Here is a 17,117-nt window from a genome sequence, read left to right on the forward strand (position 1 = left end):
GTGGCTGAGTTATATATACAAAGATTGAAAAGATCTAGATTATAAGATTTCTCAGTCCCTAATATGCAACATGCATTGTGAAATCTCTAAGAAGGAATAGAGTATGCTGCATGTCACCAATCTTTTTGAATCAATAAACCCCTTTTTTCCTAGATGATTCTTGAAGCTGTGCCTCTGTTGTAAACACTGTGACATCAGTGATCTGAGCCATAGTCAAGAGGGGAAAAGGCGTTTATCTTATTTGCAGTCTAGCCCAGGCTTCCCTGGTGGCTCAGTGGTAAAGAATCCGCCTGCAATGCAGGAGACACAGGTTCAATCCTTGGGCAGGGAAAATCCCCTGGAGAAGGGCATGGCAACCCACTTCAGTATTCTTGCCTGGAGAAATCCCATGGACAGAGGAGCCTGGCGGACTATAGTCCATAGGGTCACAAAAGAGTCAGACATGACTTAGCCACTAAACAAAACAACAGTCTAGCCCAGTTCATCTAGCTAAAGCCTGGACTACTGGTAAATCAGACCTGAGCCTAATCATGATTTAGTAAAACCTGAAAATCAGTGATTTCAATAGATTTAGGATTAGTTCCTGAACATTTTGTCTTACTCCCACCTGGAGTGCTGCATCTGTGGATGGAAAGACAACTCAGGAGGTATAGATTAGTCCAGAGAAACAGGTTGAGGCAGCCACAGACATTCCTTCATTTTCACTGATCAATCAGACCTTCAAAGATCCCACTTCAAGAGGAAATTAATTCTCTCAGAAGCCTGAATTTTGCTTGTAAGCTGCTAACATACATCTGGCATTTTTATTTTGAATACAAATAGAGTCCAAACTGTTGCAGATTTTCTTTGAACCACTTCAGGGTGTTTTCTTATGTTAGGGATTTCCATTTTCGAGTATCTTTCAACATACATACACCAAACACTTATTCCTAGAGCTATGGACCAGTGAGATGTACCTTTCTAAGGAAGCACTCACAGCTCTTGATGGAACTGACTTCACTGTGACACTTGCACAGTTTATAGTGGCCTTTGTTCCACCTGGGAAATGCGGAGTCATCAACTGTGCAGTGAGAGTGAAGGCACTCTAGACCTATACAGGTCTTCCGGAAAAGATCTCCCTCATAAAACAAGAAATTATTAGAGTGGGAAGCAGAGAATTATTAAGAAAATGCTTTTGTTTTTAGCCAAAATGGGTGAAGTCAGAATTGACAGCCTCTATAATAAGAGTGCATAAAAACTAGTATTTTGAAAATTGACACTATTTTCCTCAGGAACTTGTTTCTTTTATTCCTTGCTCGAATTGGAGATTTTTGCAGTTGTAAATTTAAAAGACAGAAGTAATCTATTTTAGTATTGTAAAAACAGATTTTTAAAAGAATTAGGTGTGACCGTATTAATAGCGTAGCAACATTCCCGCTTCTGGTGGCTCCTACCTAAAGTGAGCCAATTCTTCCTCTCAGGTTGTTTCTCCTGTTTCAGTTTATCACTTAAAATGCTTCATTTTGCAGTTGAGTAGCAAGAAGGTTCAACTAAAAATGGTTTGGGCAGTAAATGTTTTTTGCCTAAGAAACAGAAATGTCAGGTTTAGGCTCAGATTTGGTTATTTAGCAATTCATTACAGTCATCAAGAACTTAGATTCCTTCCATCTGCCTGCTGGGTCACTGTCACTGTTTTAGATTTTGTCTCTAGGTTGATTTCTTCCATTTTGACAAACTGGTTACAGCAATTCCAAACACCTCATCTTCATAGAGCCACATTTAAAGGCCAGAAAAAGTAAATATCCCTTTCTTGCATTCTTTAAGTAAAGAAAAATTTCCAAGTTTCCATCAGGCATCACTCATACTATCCAGTATTAGATCACACATCCATTCCTAACTCAATTCATGCTAAGAAAAATGAAACTACAATTCGTTTACTAAACCAATCATATTTCACCAAAGGCAGGGGCTACCTTCCCTAGGACTCATGAATGGTGACTACTTGAACAAAATCAGTGTTTTATTGAGCAAGGAAAAAGGAGGTTGCAGAATAGTCAACATTGCCTGCCCTATGTCAGTCAGTTCAGTCGCTCAGTCGTGTCCGACTCTCCGCGACCCCATGAATCACAGCACGCCAGGCCTTCCTGTCCATCACCAACTCCCGGAGTTCACTCAAACTCATGCCCACAGAATCGGTGATGCCATCCAGCCATCTCATTCTCTGTCGTCCCCTTCCCCTCCCGCCCCCAACCTTTCCCAGCATCAGAGTCTTTTCCAGTGAGTCAACTCGTCGCATGAGGTGGCCAAAGTATTGCAGTTTCAGCTTTAGCATCAGTCCTTCCAATGAACACCCAGGATTGATCTCCTTTAGAATGGACTGGTTGGATCTCCTTGCAGTACAAGGGACTCTCAAGAGTCTTCTCCAACACCACAGTTCAAAAGCATCCATTCTTTGGCGATCAGCTTTCTTCACAGTCCAACTCTCACATCCATACATGACCACGGGAAAAACCATAGCCTTGACTAGATGGACCTTTGTTGGCAAAGTAATGTCTCTGCTTTTTAATATACTATCAAGGTTGGTCATAACTTTCCTTCAAGGAGTAAGCGTCTTTTAATTTCCTGGCTGCAATCAGCATCTGCAGTGATTTTGGAGCCCCAAAAAATAAAGTCTGACACTGTTTCCACTGTTTTTCCATCTATTTAGAGACACTCAAAAAGAATTCAACAATTTTAGCAAACTGATTTCATCTGACTTTGAAGGTAACTGTTCTTTCAGATGCTACAGAGTATCAACTATGGCTGTTTCATTGTATTTAGGACAAAGTTCATGAAAATTCATAGTTAAAGAATGATAGGTGAGCCAAGAACTGCAGTTAAACCAATAATCATGATTTCAAGGAGAACAAGAAAAGATGATGCACAATTAAACTACAGGGACGGAATAAAGTCATTTCAGAAACTACTGTGCCTCTTTTCATTCCTTACTTTTCTTGACAGCTGCAATTCCTCACCTTTAACTGCTAATTATAGAACACAAGTTGTACCTTCATTGAGCAGATTACCTTGGAAGAAAGTTGGCTTGAGCATCAGCTGTTTGGATAATCTCCAGTTACTTCAATGAGACATTAGTTTGTTTTTGTTTTTTTAATTGAGGCTGATTATTTTACAGTATTATATTGGTTGGTTTTGCCATACATTGACTTGAATCCGCCCCGGGTGTACATGAGTTCCCCTTCTTGAACCCCCGCTCCCACCTCCCTCCTCCCCTTGAGACATTAGTTTAGCTGAGTAGAGAATTGGGTTTGGATTCTGACTTTATTTCTCAATGACTGTGTGACTCTGGAGAGTTACTTTAACTTTCTGAATGTCAATTTTACCTCATTGATAAAATGGAGTTGAAACTTACTGATTATAAGATTGTTGAGGAAATAAACTAACATGATGTTTCCAAATGTCTGGCTCCTACTTAATAAAACATAGTGAATTGTTGTTCAGTTACTAAGTTGTGTCTAACTCTTTGCAACCCCATGGACTGTAGCACGCCAGGCTCCTCTGTCCTCCATGATTTCCCAGAGTTTGCTTAAATTCATGTCCATTGAATCAGTGATACTGTCTAAACATCCCATCCTCTGCCGCCCTCTTCTCCTGCCTTTAGTCTTTCTCAGCATAAGGGTCTTTCTCAATGAGTTGGCTCTTTGCATCCGGTGGCCAAAGTATTGGAGCTTCAGCTTCAGCATCAGTCCTTCCAATGAATATTCAGGGTTGATTTCCTTTAGGATTGACTAGTTTGATCTCCTTGGAGTCCAGGCAACTCTCAAGAGTCTTCTCCAGCACCACAATTCCAAAGCATCAGTTCTTCAGCACTCAACCTTCTTTATGGTCCAGCTCTCACATTCTTACAGGACTATTGGATAAAACATAGCTTTGACTTTGATCTTTGATGGCAAAGTGATGTCTCCTCATTTTAATACACTGTCTAGGAAATGGCAACCCATTCCAATACTCTTGCCTGGAAAATCCCATGGATGGAGGAGCCTGGTGGGCTGCAGTCCATGGGGTCGCTAAGAGTCGGACATGACTGAGCGACTTCACTTTCACTTTTCACTTTCACACATTGGAGAAGGAAATGGCAACCCACTCCAGTCTTCTTGCCTGGAGAATCCCAGGGATGGCGGAGCCTGGTGGGCTGACGTCTATGGGGTCGCACAGAGTATAACACGACTGAAGCGACTTAGCAGCAGCAGCAGGTTTGTCATAGCTTTCCTTCCAAGGAGCAAGCGACTTTAATTTCATGGCTGCATTCACTATCCAAAGTGATTTTGCAGCCCAAGAAATAAAATCTGTCACTGCTTCTACTTTTTCCCCTTCTTTCTATCCATGCCACGAAGTGATGGGACCAGATGTGATGATCTCCGTTTTTTGAATGTTGAGTTTTAAGCCAGCTTTTTCACTCTCTTCATCCTCATCAAGAGGCTCTTTAGTTCCTCTTCACTTTCTGCCATTAGAGTGGTATCATTTGCATGTCTGAGTTTCTTAATGTTTCTCTCAGCAGTCTTTTGATTCCAGCTTGTGATTCATCCAGCCCAGCATTTTGCATGATGTACTTTGCATAGAAGTTAAATAAGCAGGGTGACAGTATACAGCCTTGTTGTTCTCCTACCCCAATTTGGAACCAGTTTGTTGTTCCATGTCCAGTTCTAACTGTTGCTTCTTGACTCACATACAGGTTTCTCAGATGTACAAGATGGTCTGGTATTCCTATCTCTTTAAGAATTTTCCAGTTTGTCATGATCCACACAAATACTTTAGCAAAATCAATGAGCAGAAGTAGATGTTTTTCTGAAATTCCCTTGCTTTCTCCATGTATGATCCAACAAATGGCAGTTTGATCTCTGGTTCCTCTGCCTTTTCTAAACCCATCTTGTTACAAATGGAAGTTCTCAGTTCACGTACTGTTGAAGCCTAAGTTGAACGATTTTGAGCATAAGCACAACTGTGCAGTAGTGTGAATATTCTTTCTCATTGCCCTTCTTTGAGACTGCAGTGAAAACTGACCTTTTCTAGTTCTATACAGTATTTATTTATTTGGGAATACCAGACCACCTTACATGTCTCCTGAGAAACTTGTCTGTATATTTATATGTGTGCTTAGTTGCTCAGTCGTGTCGGACTCTTTATGACCCCATGGACTGTAGCCCACCAGGCTCCTTTGCCCATGGGATTCTCCAGGCAAGAATACAGGAGTGGGTTGCTATGCCCTCCTCCAGGGGATCTTCCCAACCCAGGGATTGAACACAGGTCTCCAGAATTGCAGGCAGATTCTTTACCCTCTGAGCCACTAGGGAAGCCCATATTTAAATATATTTATTTATAAATAATTTATAATAATAAATAACATAACTAATTATAATTTTTATATTATAAAATTATATAAATATGAATGTAAATTATAAATTATTTTTATTATTTGAATAATAATAATTTTTAAAATAAGAGGTACAAACTTCCAGTTTTAAAGGAAATAAGGCATGGGCATAAAATGCAAAGTGTGGGAAATATTGGCAATAACTATATAATATCTTCAGTGACATTGTAACTAGACTTATTTTGGTGATCACTTTGAAATGTATAGAAATACTGAATCATTATATTGTGTATTAAGAACTAACATAATGTTGTAAGTCAATTATACTTCAAAACAAACATAGAAAAAGATCAAATTTGTGGTTACCAGAGGCAGGGGTGGGAGAAAGGGGAATTGAATGAAGGCAGTCAAAGGTACAAACTTCCAGATAAAAGATAAATAAGTACTAAGGTTATAATTTTAAAAAGTGAAAGTCGCTCAGTCATGTCCGACTCTTTGCGACACCATGCACTGTATAGTCCAGGAATTCTCCAGGCCAAAATACTGGAGTGGGTAGCCTTTTCCTTCTCCAGGGGATCTTCCCAACCCAGGGATCGAACCCAGGTCTTCTGCATTGCAGGCAGATTCTTTACCAGCTGAGCCACAAGGGAAGCCCATAGAATTAACCATTATGAACGTAAAAGTGAACGTAAAAGGCTCAGTCGTGTCTGACTCTTTGCGACACCATGGACTGTATAGTCCAGGAATTCTCCAGGCCAAGGTTATAATTTATAACATGATAAATAAAGTTAACATTGCCAAATGTCATATATGAAAATTACTAAGAGAATAAATCCTAATTCTCATCACAACAAATTTTGTTTCTATTTTATTCTATTTTGTACCTCTATGAGATGATGGATGTTCACTAAACTTATTGTAATATCACTTCGTGATATACGAAAATCAAATTAGTATTCTGTATACCTTAAAACTCCAATACTTTGGCCACCTCATGTGAAGAGTTGACTCACTGGAAAAGAGTCTGATGCTGGGAGGGATTGGGGGTGGGAAGAGACAGGGACGACAGAGAATGAGATGGCTGGATGGCACCACCGACTCGATGGACATGAGTTTGAGTGAACTCCGGGAGTTGGTGATGGACAGGGAGGCCTGGCGTACTGTGATTCATGGGGTTGCAAAGAGTCGGACATGACTGAGCGACTGAAGTGACTAACTGACTGACTGATACCTTAACTTATACTGTATGTCAGTTATATTTCAATAAAACTGGAAAAATAAGAAACCACTATGCAATGTCACCTCATGGCTGTTAGAATGGCTTTGAGTGCTAAGTCACTTCAATTGTGTCTGACTCTGTGCGACCTATGGACTGTAGCCCACCAGGCTTCTCTGTCCATGGGATTTTCCAGGCAAGAATACTGGAGTAGGTTGCCATGCCCTTCTCCAGTTAAAATGGCCATCACCAAAAGAAAGACATAACAATTTCTTGTGTTAATGTGGAGAAAAGGGAACCCTGTACACCGTCAATGGGAATGTAAATTGATACAGCTCATAAATAAAACAGTATTGAGGATCCTCAAGACATTAAAAATAAAACTATATGCCAGCAATTCTACTTCTGAGAATATATCCAAAGAAAACGAAAATACAACTCAAAAAGTTATCTGCTGCCCCATTTTATGGCAGCATTATTTACAGTAACCAAGACAGATAAGCAACCTAATTCATCATTGGATGAATTGATAAAGAAGCCATGATACATATAGATACTATACACATATACTATGAAATATTATTCATCCATGAAAACAAGGAAATCCTACCATTTACAACAACGTGGATAGATGGTAAAGGTATTATACTGAGTGAAATAAGTCAGACAAAGACAAATAGTGCATGATCTCATTTGTGTGTGGAATCTTTTTTAAAAAGAACAAGCAAACTCATAGAAAAAGAAACCAGAATTATGGTTACCTTAGGTAGAGGTTCAAGGGAGAGAAAGTGTAGGAAGGTGATAGAAAGGTATAAACTTCCAGTTATAAATAAATATTGTGGATATAATGTACAACATGATGACTATAGTTAACACTTCTGTGTGATGTATAGAAAAGAGTATATCCTATGAGTTTCATCAAAAAAATAAATTTTTTACTTTTTTTTCTTTTCTTTCTATTGTAAGTTTATGAGAAAATGGGTATTTGCTGAATATATTTCAAAATATATGTAAATCAAACCATGATTCTATATGTCTGAAACTTAAACAGTGATCAATTATTTCTCAATAAAATTGGAAAAAAGTAGAATCATTAAAAGAAATGGCAGAAGGTAGCCTTAATAATGGTCCTCAGACTTGAAAGGTTTTTGCCAAAAACAGTAACAAACAATCTAGTATTCTTCTTGGGTTCAGAACAAGAAAACTCCCCTTTTTAATGCACAGTGTTAGCAAATAAACCTGTTACATTTCCTTATGACCCTTTGTACAACATATTCTGATGTCATCTGTAGTTTTCTTGGTCTGTACATTAACTGATGTTTATTGGTCTTCTCAGTGTAAGAATTTCACAATGAAAAGATGATTTATAATTTGCTTCCCTCTTCATACTGTATTATGAAATACAAAGATAATGATAAGGAACATGCATATGTGAGCTCCATGCTGAAAGTTTGTATTTTCTCAGCCAGGAAGACCCCTGTTAAAGGTCATTTCTAGGAATAAAAAGAGAATTCAGGCTGAGACCTCCCCTAGGATATCTCTCTTAACTTATGACAGATTGACTGAGCCACACCCCAACATGGCACTTGAGAAAACTTTTAATCATTTTAATCAGGATCGATTGTACAGTGGAAGTGGGAAATAGATTTAAGGGACTAGATCTGATAGACAGAGTACATGATGAACTATGGATGGAGGTTCGTGACTCTGTATAGGAGAGAGGGATCAAGTCCATCCCCAAGAAAAAGAAATGCAAAAAAGCAAAATGGTTGTCTGAGGAAGCCATACATATAGCTGACAAAAGAAGGGAAGCAAAGAGCAAAGGAGAAAAGGAGAGATATACCAATCTGAATGCAGAGTTTCAAATAATAGCAAGGAGAGATAAGAAAGCCTTCCTCAGTGATCAGTGCAAAGAAATAGAGGAAAACAATAGAACGGGAAAGACTAGAGATCTCTTCAAGAAAATTAGAGATACCAAGGGAACATTTCATGCAAAGATGGGCTCGATAAAGGACAGAAATGGTATGGACCTAACGGAAGCAGAAGATACTAAGAAGAGGTGGCATGAATACACAGAAGAACTGTACAAAAAAGATCTTCACAACCCAGATGATCACGATGGTGTGATCATTCACCTAGAGCCAGACATCCTGGAATGTGAAGTCAAGTGGGCCTTAGGAAGCATCACTACAAACAAAGCTATGGAGGTGATGGAATTTCAATTGAGCTATTTCAAATCCTGAAAGAGGATGCTGTGAAAGTGCTGCACTCGATATGCCAGCAAATCTGGAAAACTCAGCAGTGGCCACAGGACTGGAAAAGGTCAGTTTTCATTCCAATCCCAAAGAAAGGCAATGCGAAAGAATGTTCAAACTATCGCACAATTGAACTCATCTCACATGTTAGTAAACTGATGCTCAAAATTCTCCAAGCCAGGCTTCAGCAATATGTGAACCATGAACTTCCAGATGGTCAAGCTGGTCTTAGAAAAGGCAGAGGAACCAGAGATCAAATTGCCAACATCCGCTGGACCACTGAAAAAGCAAGAGAGTTCCAGAAAAATATCTACTTCTGCTTTATTGATTATTCCAAAGCCTTTGACTGTGTGGATCACCACAAACTGTGGAAAATTCTGAAAGAGATGGGAATACCAGAGCACCTGACCTGCCTCTTAAGAAACCTGTATGCAGGTCAGGAAGCAACAGTTAGAACTGGACATGGAACAGACTGGTTCCAAATAGGAAAAGGAGTATGTCAAGGTTGTATATTGTCACCCTGCTTATTTAACTTATAGGCAGAGTACATCATGAGAAACGCTGGGCTGGAAGAAGCACAAGCTGGAATCAAGATTGCTGGGAGAAATATCAATAACCTCAGATATGCAGATGATACTACCCTTATGGCAGAAAGTGAAGAGGAACTCAAAAGCCTCTTGATGAAAGTGAAAGAGGAGAGTGAAAAGGTTGGCTTGAAGCTCAACATTCAGAAAACAAAGATCATGGCATCTGGTCCCATCACTTCATGGCAAATAGATGGGGAAACAGTAGAAACAGTGTCAGACTTTATTTTTGGGGGCTCCAAAATCAATGCAGATGGTGACTGCAGCCATGAAGTTAAAAGACGCTTGCTCCTTGGAAAGAAAGTTATGACCAACCTAGAAAGCATATTAAAAAGCAGAGACATTACTTTGCCAACAAAGGTCCATCTAGTCAAGGCTATGTTTTTTTCAGTAGTCATGTATGCATATGAGAGTTGGACTATAAAGAAAGCTGAGTGCTGAAGAATTGATGCTTTTGAACTGTGGTGCTGGATAAGACTCTTGAGAGTCCCTTGGACTGCAAGGAGATCCAACCAGTCTATCCTAAAGGAGATCAGTCCTGAGTGTTCATTGAAAGGACTGATGTTGAAGCTGAAACTCCAGTACTTTGGCCTCCTGAGGCGAAGAGCTGACCCATTTGAAAAGACCCTGATTCTGGAAAAGACTGAAGGTGGGAGGAGAAGGGGATGACAGAGGATGAGATGGTTGGATGGCATCATTGACTCAATGAACATGAGTTTGGGTAAACTCCCGGAGTTGGTGATGGACAGGGAGGCCTGGCATGCTGTAGTCCATGGGGTTGCAAAGAGTCAAACACGACTGAGTGACTGAACTGAACTGCACTGATGAAGAGGAAGAGTCATATTGGAAGAGAAGAAAGAAGTGCTTCCTCTTCGTCTCCTTACAGGCATACAAGTCATCAAGACTGTCACAGCCCTCACTGATTGGAAGGAGAAAGCAGGCTCTGGTCAAAGGTGGCTTCATAAACTAATAAAGTGCATAAAAGGATAGCCCATATTTTACCAAAGGTGTAACATGTATTACTGCTTCCAGTCTTGTCAATGAAACCTCAGAAAGTAGACTCTATTCTCACTTTATTACAGATAAGAAAGGTGAAACTCAAAATGGCTGAATAACTTGTTCAGAGTCACAGCCAGAAAGAATTTAAGCTGAGATTCAAGACCATGTTTGTCTTCTTAACTGCACTATATAGCTCCCCTGATTCAAAAGAACTCTAATCAGAGCTCTGCCAGGAAAGCTGCTAGAACAGGATGCAGGCTGCCGAGGTCAGCATGCACCAGCTCTCCTGGAAAAGAAGCACATGGTTACCTTGATTTCCAACAGCAAAAGCAGAGATTCAAAAGCAAGGGTTGAGCTACTCCTCATCTGAGGCCCCTGCAAAATTCAAACCCTGGATAAGCAGGTCAGAGTGAAGAATTAAAGCCCCTAGGACTAGGATCATAGATAAGAGGTCAGCATGAAGCAGCCTATCGTGGAGTGCAAGATGCAGGCTGACACAAGGCTTAAGCCAACTCTGAAAAAAACAGGAGTAGAACTGAGTTTAGTCCTGTTTGGATCAGCATTACAGACTCTTTAAAAGTAGAGGGTACCCACTGAGAAGTAACATTCATCAGGATTGACTCATTATCCCAAGAACAGGGTCTTTCTATCCTCTGCTGTCACTTTAAATTGCTATTATATGTGGGTGAATACAGCTAAGTCTGTGTGTTCAGCTATCAAATCAAGGCAAGGTTCTCTGTATGCCCTTTAAAGAAGACTTGGTCTTCTACAGAACCGTCTTAGTTCTAATAGAGCTGATGTAACCATAAAAGAGATGACATTTATAATAATCTTCACCATTTGGGTAAAGGTACAAATAGTGCAAACCCCATTGTAAGAGCACCAACTTTCTTGCCCTGTAATTGTAACTACAATCTACCCCAGACATATTGTAGCCATCTTCTCTGCCAATAGGACTTCATTTACACCCTAAATGCTTTCAACTTGAGAGAATGCTGAACTGTATCTTTGCTTAGTACATTGACTTCATTTGAGGCATTAACAAGAATATGTTTTTATCCAAAGATGCACACCTGGAAGAATAAAGCTTTGTTTCTCATCTGAACAAACAAGTCCAGTGAAAACGACTAATTTTTGCTTTTGGGGTTGTAAAACCTAACCTTACCCTTGTATCTTAAAGTGAATGTTACTTTGAAGCCACAGCCATTGCAGTTTAGGGCGGAGTTTAGATGGATAGCTTACCTCTGTTATCTCACTGTGCCCACATCAGGACAAGGAAGCAATAAACCCAGAAACTTATTTGTCAAACATGAGCTGATTTTGAATTTATTATTGAAAATAGTTGTAATGCTTTAAAGATTGTATATTTCAAATTTCCGTCACATATACTGCTTTATGTGATTTTACAAAGGTAAATTGGATCAACAAATGAATATATGAGTTCTCAAACAACTATAAAGCATTGCACCCAGTATTGTAAAGGACACATTATTCACTCTCATATTTCTGGAAAAAAATGCCAATACCTATAAAAGTTAAAATTACATATCCCCTGATCAGCAATTGAATTTCTAGGAATTCATACTACAGATGTATTTGTGCATATGTAAAATAGCATGTGTAAGATGATTCATGCAGCAGAATTTGTACTGGCTAAATATCAATGCTATTGATCATCAGCAAGTATTGGTTAAACAAATTACAGACAAGACATGGAAGCAACCTAATTGTCCATCAATAGATGAATGGACAAAGAAAATGTGGTATATATACACGATAGGATATTATTCAGCCATTTGAAAAAAAGGGACTTCCATAATGGTCCAGTGGTTAAGACCCTGAGCTTCCACTTTAAGGGGCACAGGTTTGATCCCTATTTGGGGAACTAAGATCCCACATGCTGTGTGGCATAGTCAAATAAATTAATAAAATTATGCTTAAAAATGAGTGAAATATTGACATTGTGGCAACAGCAACATGGGTGAACCTAGAGGGCATTACACTAAGTAAAATAAGTCAGAGAAAGATGAATTCCATATCATGTCACTTATATGTTGAAAAAAACAAAACCAAGCTCATAGATACAGAGATCAGGTTGGTAGTTGCCAGAGGCAGAGTTGAGGGTGGGCAAAATGGATGAAGTAGGTTAAAAAGTACAAACTTCCAGTTATAAATGTCAGGACTTCCCTGGCTGTCCAGTGGTTAAGACCCCATGCTTCCACTGAAGGTTCCAAGGGTTCAATCCCTGGTCAGGGAACTGAGATCCGGCATGACACACAGCACAGCCAAATAAAAAATAATAATAATAAATAAGTCATGAGAATGTAATGTTCCTCAGATGGCTACAGTTAGTAATACTGTAATGGATGTGTGACAGTTGCTAAGAAAGTAGATCACAAGAGCTCTCATCACAAAAAAAAGAACTTTGTAACTATGGTGTGTGCTTAGTCGCTCAGTCATGTCCAGCTCTTTGTAACTCCATGGGTTGTAGCCTGCAAGGCTCCTCTGTCCATGGGGATTCTCCAGGCAATAATACTAACATGGGTTGCCATGCACTCCTCCAGGGTTCTTCCCAACTCAGGGATTAAACCCAGGTCTCCCGCATTGCAGGATTCTTTACTGTCTGAACCACCAGGGAAACCCTGTAACTATGGTGATGGATGCTAACTTATTGTGGTAATAATTTCACAAATTAAACAAATATCAAAACATCATGTTTTACACCTGAAACTAATATAAAGTTATATATCAATTATATTTCAACTAAAAAAGAAAACGAATTAGGTTACAACTTTTCCTTAGACTATAAAAAAAGAATAAGGGTGTTGCTCTTTCTGTACTGACTAGCAACTTTGCCAAGATACAATGTTAAATGAAAAAAAGAAAGTCCAGGTTCAATGCATGATACAGGATGCTCAGAGCTGGTGTACTAGAATGACCCAGAGGGATGGGATGGGGAGGGAGGTGGGAGAGGGGTTCAAGATGGGAAACACATGTACACCTGGGGGAGATTCATATCAATGTATGGCAAAACCAATACAATAATGTAATTAGCCTCCAATTAAAATAAATAAATTAAAAAAAGAAAGATGAAGAACAGTCATTATCAGTGTTATATATGGTATATTTGAAAAGATGTGAAAGAAACTGATAACAATAGTTGTATTTTGGAAGAAAACTGGACCTGTGCAAATGTCTCAAATTTGACTATTAGGGTTTTGCATTGATCCTAAGATATGACGGCCACGTGGCTGAGATCACAGGCCTCATTATGCAGTGAAGAGTTACCCTTCTAGTTCTTAGACCTCCTCGTATGTGTCTCTTCCCTTGGGTGGATTCTTGGCTTTTCTTGTAGCACAGACCCCAAACACCAGTCTTCACTTCCACCTCAAGTGAAAAAACTGAAGAAATTGAGATCCTGCCTCCAAGCCAAAGGAAACATCTGTTTTTCTGAACTTGCCTAAGGAAGGAAAAGAACAGCAAGAAGCAACTGAACATACTGATGAAAAAAATAAAATAGACAGACCTGATAAACAAGCCAGTGAGGAGATTTTGAAAGCAGAACAGAAATATAACAAATTCTGCCAAACATTTTTTCAGAAGAGGTCAAAATTGATTGCCGAAATACAAAATTTACATTTGTTAACCATCCACAAGTGTCTGCATGGCTTGGGGAGGAGGACGAAGAGACATTGCATTATTTGACAAGAGCTGAAATGACAGAATTTGAAGATATTAAATCAGGTTATGGAATAGATTTTTATTTTGATGAAAACCCTTACCTTGAAAATAAAGTTCTATTCAAAGAATTTCATCTGAATGAGAGTGGTGATCCATCTTCAAAGTCCACTGAAATCAAACAGCAATCCAGAAAGAATTTGATGAAATGTTCAAGTCAAACACAGAATAAAGCCAGGAGGAAGAGACAGCATGAGAAACCAGAGAGCTTCTTCACCTGGTTTACTGTTCATTCTGATGTAGGTGCAGATGAGTTAGGAGAGGTCACCAAAGATGATATTTGGCCAATCTCCATTACAGTAATACTTGATTCCTGACAAGGATGATGAGAAAGGGAAAGGAGAAGAAGAAGGAGAAGAAAAAGGAGATGATAACGAAGAGGAAGGATTGGAAGATATTGTTGAAGTGGATGAGGATAAACATGAAGATGAAGATGATGGTGAGTGGGAGGAAAGAAAGGAAGATGAAGGAGAAGACAAATGGAACAAACAGATTCCAGTAGCAGTAGTCACTCAGTCATGTCCAACTCCTTGTGACCCCACAGATTGCAGCCCGCCAGGTTCCTCTGTCCATGGAGTTCTCCAGGCAAGAATACTAGAGTGGATTGCCATTCCCTTCTCCAGGGGATCTTCCTGACCCAGAGGTCGAACCCAGGTCTCCTGCACTGCAAACAGATTCTTTAATGTCTGAGCTGCAGGGAAGCCCTACCTTTTTTTAATTTTCTTCAGTCTGTGGAAGCAAGTAGAAACCTTTTTTTTTCTCCTCTTGTGCTTGGTTGCTCTGTTTTTGAGGTCTCTTCTTCTTTAAACCATGGTTCTCACCTTATTTTGGGGAACAGATACCTTCAGCAGAACTCATTTGAAAGAAACTTTTTACCCTCTTTCTGTTCCAAATTCATTTTAATCCCTTCCAGTCTCAATAAAAACTTTATGTGATCAACACCACCATGTTCTGTGAGAAAACAGAAAAACCTTCTGCTCCCTCAGTTCTGTTGGAAGCTGGAGGATGCTAGCTCCTATGTAATAGTGTGCAGAGTTCTAGCTTTTTTACTCCTTTCTCTGAATATTGGACTCAGAGATTACACTGTGTATCAATGTGAATATGGACAGTTAGCATTTACCAACATGTATCTATTTTTCTCTTGTTTAAAACAAAAATATTTTTTAAGTGGGGTTATAGAGGTCAGCAAAGTATGGTTTTGAAATGATTGGATGAGCTAAGTGGACATTTTAATTACATGACTTCTCTTCTGGCATATTTAATTATAATGTTTAATGGACATCCTTGCAGTATAAGATAACACTTTTTAAATAAAATTTTATCTTAATGAAAATTTTTAAAAATAGCTACCTTTCTAGGGAAAAGTAATAAATGTCTTATTTCTATTCATGTCTCTTTTATATATATTTTTTACATGTGGGAAATGCCAAGTTATTTTCCAATATTCCAGCCAATTAGCAATTATCCAAGACTTTGAGTGGCTTCCAGGTCCTTTCTATCCTGGGCTGAACCCAGGTGATGTCTAAAAGAAATCATTCTTTCTTGCATGTATATATTGTCAATTTTTCCAGGAATAATATTTTATAAAATAAATGTAAGTGTGGGAATTCCCTGGCTGTCCAGTGGTTAAGAAAAGACTGTGCTTTTACTGCTGAGGGTCCAGGTTCAATCCCTGTTTGGGGAACAAAGATCCTATAAGCCATGTAGCATAGCGAAAAAAAAAAAAAAGAAAGAAAAAATCAATGTAAATGCATGTATTTAAATATTAAAATGTGATGGAATATAGATTCCCTGAGAGAAAACAAGACTGGGAATAAGAAGAGTGAGCAAAAGAACAAAAGTCAAAAAAAAAAAAAGAGAGAGAGAGAAAGAGAAATCAAGGATTATGTTAGTTAAGGCTTGAAGTAAGAAGGGTTACATGTATGCAGTGAGAAACTAAAAAGTCATTTTTTTTTTAAATCTTAAGAAACTTAGTGTCATTCTGAGGGTGATTCGGGATCCAGCAGCTGCAGAGAAAAGATCAAAAGGACAAGAATCTCTGAACATTTTATCCCCAAAGGAAGAGCCATCTTCAATACCTGAGAGACCACAAAAGAAATTAGGTAGAAAATCAGAGATTATATTCTAATAGTTCCTCTCAAATTACATGATTCATTCAATCAAGAATATTTATGGAGGCTTTTTTTTTTCTAATCCTACCAAGATGGAATAACTGTTAGCAGACTTGTCCTTCCACTGTAAACAACTGGAAAATTAAACAAAAATATGTGAAACACCTGGTTTTAGAACTGAGACGATAGACATTCCAGAACTTTGATCACTGAGAGAAAGAATAAAATGAAGTGATCCCTATGGCCACCTCAACTTTCCGCCTGGAGGCATTTTCCAATCCATAGCATAGGGAGGAAGGATCCAACCAGAGAAGAGCAGCTGCCAACACGTAAAGGGAGAAAATTATTCAGGGAAGTTTGAAAATGTCATCATCAGTCAAGCAGTGAGAAGATAGAAATGTATAAAATTTTGTGAATAATTTTGCTGTTATTTAACAAATTAAAGCATAAACAAATACATATATACATAGATGTATTGCAATAACAATATCATTTTTGCTCATGTGAATTCTAATATGCTTTTTGGAATGCGAGATAAAAGCATAGATTATACCCTCAAGTCATGTGGTTTTCATGCATACAAATGTCAATCATTATGCATGTTGTGAAAAATTGTTCTAAAAGATTATTTTAATGAATATAGAATATATAATCTGATGATATATAGTAATAGTGATGTCTAAGAACAGGGCTTTGATTAGGTCATGAAGACCTGTCATCTGCTTTGAGAATCCAAAGAAAGAGTGTGAAAGTCAGACACACAGTAGTAATAACAACAACGATAACAATAGGAATAACATAACTGTCATTTATCAACTTTCATTATGTACACAGCACTTATACAAGGTGGCATTTAATCTCCATGAC

General features: G+C 38.6%; 1 pseudogene; it reads left to right on the forward strand.

Moving 5' to 3' along the window:
- The first annotated feature begins 10,858 nt into the window (after window positions 1-10,858).
- LOC129536100 (protein SET-like) lies at window positions 10,859-16,267 on the forward strand (annotated as a pseudogene).
- The last annotated feature ends 850 nt before the right edge of the window (window positions 16,268-17,117 follow it).

The sequence above is a fragment of the Moschus berezovskii genome, chromosome 6 (genome assembly GCF_049115385.1).
Source record: "Moschus berezovskii isolate FMDL1 chromosome 6, NW_MosBer_1.0, whole genome shotgun sequence".
Classification (NCBI taxonomy): Eukaryota; Metazoa; Chordata; class Mammalia; order Artiodactyla; family Moschidae; genus Moschus; species Moschus berezovskii.